This window comes from Lipotes vexillifer, unplaced genomic scaffold (assembly GCF_000442215.2).
Source record: "Lipotes vexillifer unplaced genomic scaffold, Lipotes_vexillifer_v1.1 scaffold1242, whole genome shotgun sequence".
NCBI lineage: Eukaryota > Metazoa > Chordata > Mammalia > Artiodactyla > Lipotidae > Lipotes > Lipotes vexillifer.
In genome coordinates, this window is record NW_006793169.1 from 243,710 (window position 1) to 250,333 (window position 6,624).

A 6,624-nucleotide genomic window follows, 5' to 3' on the forward strand; every position below is an offset into this window, starting at 1 on the left:
CAAAGCACCGAGCTGATCTCCCTGTGCTATGCAGCTGCTTCCCACTAGCTATCTACCTTACGTTTGGTAGTGTATATATGTCCATGCCTCTCTCTCGCTTTGTCACAGCTTACCCTTCCCCCTCCCCATATCCTCAAGTCCATTCTCTAGTAGGTCTGTGTCTTTATTCCTGTCTTACCCCTAGGTTCTTCATGACATTTTTTTTTCTTAAATTCCATATATATGTGTTAGCATACGGTATTTGTCTTTCTCCTTCTGACTTACTTCACTCTGTATGACAGACTCTAGGTCTATCCACCTCATTAAAAATAGCTCAACTTCGTTTCTTGTTATGGCTGAGTAACAACATTGTATATATGTGCCACATCTTCCTTATCCATTCATCCGATGATGGACACTTAGGTTGTTTCCATCTCCAGGCTATTGTAAATAGAGCTGCAATGAACATTTTGGTACATGACTCTTTTTGAATTATGGTTTTCTCAGGATATATGCCCGGTAGTGGGATTGCTGAGTCATATGGTAGTTTTTATTTGTATTTTTTTAAGGAACCTCCATACTGTTCTCCATAGTGGCTGAACCAATTCACATTCCCACCAGCAGTGCAAGAGCGTTCCCTTTTCTCCACACCCTCTCCAGCATTTATTGTTTCTAGATTTTTTGATGATGGTCATTCTGACTGGTGTGAGATGATATCTCATTGTAGTTTTGATTTGCATTTCTCTAATGATTAATGATGTTGAACATCCTTTCATGTGTTTGTTGGCAGTCTGTATATCTTCTTTGGAGAAATGTCTATTTAGGTCTTCTGCCCATTTTTGGACTGGGTTGTTTGTTTTTTTGTTATTGAGCTGCATGAGCTGCTTATAAATTTTGGAGATTAATCCTTTGTCAGTTGCTTCATTTGCAAATATTTTCTCCCATACTGAGGGTTGTCTTTTGGTCTTGTTTATGGTTTCCTTTGCTGTGCAAAAGCTTTGAAGTTTCATTAGGTCCCATTTGTTTATTTTTGTTTTTATTTCCATTACTCTAGGAGGTGGGTCAAAAAGGATCTTGCTGTGATTTATATCATAGAGTGTTCTGCCTATGTTTTCCTCTCAGAGTTTGATAGTTTCTGGCCCTACATTTAGGTGTTTAATCCATTTTAGCTTTTTTTTTTTTTTTTCCGGTAGGGGGCCTCTCACTGTTGTGGCCTCTCCCGTTGCGGAGCACAGGCTCCGGACGCGCAGGCTCAGCGGCCATGGCTCACGGGCCCAGCTGCTCTGTGGCATCTGGGATCCTCCCAGACCGGGGCACAAACCTGCGCCCCCTGCATCGGCAGGCAGAATCTCAACCACTGTTCCACCAGGGAAGCCCCGGTCTTTAATCCATTTTGAGCTTATTTTTTTGTATGGTGTTAGGGAGTGATCTAATCTCATACTTTTACATGTACCTGTCCAGTTTTCCCAGCACCACTTATTGAAGAGGCTGTCCTTTCTCCACTGTACATTCCTGCCTCCTTTATCAAAGATAAGGTGACCATATGTGCGTGGGTTTATCTCTGGGCTTTCTATCCTGTTCCATTGATCTATCTTTCTGTTTTTGTGCCAGTACCATACTGTCTTGATTACTGTAGCTTTGTAGTATAGTCTGAAGTCAGGGAGCCTGATTCCTCCAGCTCCATTTTTTGTTCTCAAGATTGCTTTGGCTATTCGGGGTCTTTTGTGTTTCCATACAAATTGTGAAATTTTTTGTTCTAGTTCTGTGAAAAATGCCAGTGGTAGTTTGATAGGGATTGCATTGAATCTATAGATTGCTTTGGGTAGTAGAGTCATTTTCACAATGTTGATTCTTCCAGTCCAAGAACATGGTATATGTCTCCATCTATTTGTATCCTCTTTAATTTCTTTCATCAGTGTCTTATAATTTTCTGCATACAGGTCTTTTGTCTCCTTAGGTAGGTTTATTCCTAGATATTTGATTCTTTTTGTTGCAGTGGTAAATGGGAGTGTTTTCTTGATTTCACTTTCAGATTTTTCATCATTAGTGTATAGGAATGCCAGAGATTGCTGTGCATTAATTTTGTATCCTGCTACTTTACCAAATTCATTGATTAGCTCTAGTAGTTTTCTGGTAGCATCTTTAGGATTCTCTATGTATAATATCATGTCATCTGCAAACAGTGACAGCTTTACTTCTTCTTTTCCGATGTGGATTCCTTTTATTTCCTTTTCTTCTCTGATTGCTGTGGCTAACACTTCCAAAACTATGTTGAATAAGAGTGGTGAGGGTGGGTAAACTTGTCTTGTTCCTAATCTTAGTGGAAATGCTTTCAGTTTTTCACCTTTGAGGACAATGTTGGCTGTGGGTTTGTCATATATGGCCTTTATTATGTTGAGGAAATTTCCCTCTATGCCTACTTTCTGCAAGATTTTTATCATAAATGGGTGTTGAATTTTGTCAAAAGCTTTTTCTGCATCTATTGAGATGATCATATGGTTTTTCTCCTTCAATTTGTTAATATGGTGTATCACGTTGATTGATTTGCGTATATTGAAGAATCCTTGCATTCCTGGAATAAACCCCACTTGATCATGGTGTATGATCTCTTTAATGTGCTGTTGGATTCTGTTTGCTAGTATTTTGCTGAGGATTTTTGCATCTATGTTCATCAGTGATATTGGCCTGTAGTTTTCTTTCTTTGTGACATCCTTGTCTGGTTTTGGTATCAAGGTGGTGGTGGCCTTGTAGAATGAGTTTGGGACTGTTCCTTCCTCTGCAATTTTTTAGAAGAGTTTGAGAAGGATAGGTGTTAGCTCTTCTCTAAATGTTTGATCGAATTTGCCTGTGAAGCCATCTGGTCCTGGGCTTTTGTTTGTTGGAAGATTTTAAATCACAGTTTCAATTTCTTTGCTTGTGATTGGTCTGTTCATATTATCTATTTCTTCCTGATTCAGTCTTGGCAGGTTGTGCATTTCTAAGAATTTGTCCATTTCTTCCAGGTTGTCCATTTTATTGGCATAGAGTTGCTTGTAGTAATCCCTCATGATCTTTTGTATTTCTGAAGTGTCTGTTGTAACTTCTCCTTTTTCATTTCTAATTCCATTGATTTGAGTCTTCTCCCTTTTTTTCTTGATGAGTCTGGTTAGTGGTTTATCAATTTTGTTGATCTTCTCAAAGAACCAGCTTTTAGTTTTATTGATCTTTGCTATCATTTCCTTCATTTCTTTTTCATTTATTTCTGATCTGATTTTTATGATTTCTTTCCTCCAGCTAACTTCGGGGTTTTTTTGTTCTTCTTTCTCTAATTGCTTTAGGTGCAAGGTTACGTTGTTTATTCGAGAGGTTTCTTAAGGTTAGGATTGTATTGCTATAAACTTCCCTCTTAGACTGCTTTTGCTGCATCCCATAGATTTTGGGTCGTCGTGTCTCCATTGTCATTTGTTTCTAGGTATTTTTAAATTTCCTCTTTGATTTCTTCAGTGATATTATATTGATGGAGAAATTAAAACCTTTACAGACAAGCAAAAGCTGAGAGAGTTCAGCACCACCAAACCAGCTTTACAACAAATTTTAAAGGAATTTCTCTAGACAAAAACACAAGAGAAGGAAAAGTCCTATAATAACGAACCCAAAACAATTTAGAAAATGGGAATAGGAACATACATATCGATAATTACCTTAAATGTAAATGGACTAAATGCTCCCACCAAAAGACACAGATTGGCTGAATGGATACAAAAACAAGACCCATATATATGCTGTCTACAAGAGACCCACTTCAGACCTAGAGACACATACAGACTGAAAGTAAGGGGATGGAAAAAGATATTCCATGCAAATGGAAACCAAAAGAAAGCTGGAGTAGCAATTCTCATATCAGACAAAATAGACTTTAAAATAAGGACTATCAGAAGAGACAAAGAAGGACACTACATAATGATTAAGGGATCGATCCAAGAAGAAGATATAACAATTGTAAATATTTATGCACCCAACATAGGAGCACCTCAATACATAAGGCAAATGTTTAATGTATCATTTAAAGCTTGTGTTTCCTTATTTATTTTCATTTTGGATGATCTGTCCATTGGTGAAAGTGGAGTGTTAAAGTCCCCTACTGTGATTGTGTTACTGTTGATTTCCCATTTTATGGCTGTTACTATTTTCCTTATGTATTGAGGTGCTCCTATGTTGGGTGCATATTTACAATTGTTATATCTTCTTGGATTGATCCCTTGATCATTATGTAGTGTCCTTCTTTGTATCTTCTAATAGTCTTTATTTTAAAGTCTATTTTGTCTGATATGAGAATTGCTACTCCAGCTTTCTTTTGGTTTCCATTTGCATGAAACATCTTTTTCTATCCCCTTACTTTCAGTCTGTGTGTGTCTCTAGGTCTGAAGTGGGTCTCTTGTAGACAGCAAACAGCATATATATGGGTCTTGTTTTTGTATCCATTCAGCCAATCTGTGTCTTTTGGTGGGAGCATTTAGTCCATTTACATTTAAGGTAATTATCGATATGTATGTTCCTATTCCCATTTTCTAAATTGTTTTGGGTTCGTTATTATAGGACTTTTCCTTCTCTTGTGTTTTTGTCTAGAGAAGTTCCTTTAGCATTTGTTGTAAAGCTGGTTTGGTGGTGCTGAACTCTCTCAGCTTTTGCTTGTCTGTAAAGGTTTTAATTTCTCCATCAAATCTGAATGAGATCCTTGCTGGGTAGAGTAATCTTGGTTGCAGGTTTTTCTCCTTCATCACTTTCAGTATGTCCTGCCACTCCCTTCTGGCTTGTAGAGTTTCTGCTGAGAGATCAGCTGTTAACCTTATGGGGATTCCCTTGTGTGTTATTTGTTGTTTTTCCCTTGCTGCTTTTAATATGCTTTCTTTGTATTTAGTTTTTGACAGTTTGATTAATATGTGTCTTGGCGTATTTCTCCTTGAGCCTGCGGCAGCAGAGGCTCTCTGTGCTTCCTGGACTTGATTAACTATTTCCTTTCCCATATTAGGGAAGTTTTCAACTATAATCTCTTCAAATATTTTCTCAGTCCCTTTCTTTTTCTCTTCTTCTTCTGGAACCCCTATAATTCGAATGTTGGTGCGTTTAATGTTGTCCCAGAGGTCTCTGAGACTGTCCTCAGTTCTTTTCATTCTTTTTTCTTTATTCTGCTCTGCAGTAGTTATTTCCACTTTTTAATTCGAATGTTGGTGCGTTTAATATTGTCCCAGAGGTCTCTGAGACTTTCCTCAGTTCTTTTCATTCTTTTTTCTTTATTCTGCTCTGCAGTAGTTATTTCCACTATTTTATCTTCCAGGTCACTTATCCGTTCTTCTGCCTCATTTATTCTGCTATTGATCCCATCTAGAGTATTTTTCATTTCATTTATTGTGTTGTTCATCATTGTCTGTTTCATCTTTATTTCTTCTAGGTCCTTGTTAACTGCTTCTTGCATTTTGTCCATTCTATTTCCAAGATTTTGGATCATCTTTACTATCATTATTCTGAACTCTTTTTCAGGTAGACTGCCTATTTCCTCTTCATTTGTTAGGTCTGGTGGGTTTTTATCTTGCTCCTTCATCTGCTGTGTGTTTTTCTGTCTTCTCATTTTGCTTATCTTACTGTGATTGGGTTCACCTTTTTGCAGGCTGCAAGTTCGTAGCTCCCGTTGTTTTTGATGTCTGTCTCCAGTGGCTAAGGTTGGTTCAGTGGGTTGTGTAGGCTTCCTGGTGGAGGGGACTAGTGCCTGTGTTGTGGTGTATGAGGCTAGATCTTGTCTTTCTGGTGGCCAGGTCCACGTCTGGTGATGTGTTTTGGGGTGTCTGTGGACTTATTATGATTTTGGGCAGCCTCTCTGCTAATGGGTGGGGTTGTGTTCCTGTCTTGCTATATGGTTGGCATAGGTTGTCCAGCACTGTAGCTTGCTGGTCGTTGAGTGAAGCTGGGTGCTGGTGTTGAGATGGAGATCTCTGGGAGATTTTCGCCGTTTGATATTATGTGGGGCTGGGAGGTCTCTTCTTGACGAGTGTTCTGAAGTTGGCTCTCCCACCTCAGAGGCAGAGTCCTGACTCCTGGCTGGAGCAGCAAGAGCCTTTCATCCACTCGGCTCAGAATAAAAGGGAGAGAAAGTAGAGAGAATTAGTAGAAGTAGGAGGAAATAGAGGGAGGGAGGGAGGAAGGAACGAAGGAAAGAGGAAAGGAAGGGAAAAAAGAAAGAAAGAAGATAAAGTAAAATAAAATAAAGTAAGATAAAATATAATAAAAAATTTTTATTAAAATAAAAAAATTATTATTAAGAGAAAAAAAAAACGGATGGATAGAACCCTAGGACAAATGGTGGAATCAAAGCTATACAGACAAAATCTCACACAGAAGCATACACATACACACTCACAAAAAGAGGAAAAGGGGAAAAAATAATAAATCTTGCTCTCAAAGTCCACCTCCTCAATTTGGGATGATTCGTTGTCTATTCAGGTATTCCACAGATGCAGGGTACATCAGGTTGATTGTGGAGATTTAATCTGCTGCTCCTGAGGCTGCTGGGATAGATTTCCCTTTCTCTTCTTTGTTCTCACATCTCCCAGGGGCTCAGCTTTGGATTTGGCCCCGCCTCTGCGTGTAGGTCGCCGGAGGGCATCTGTTTTT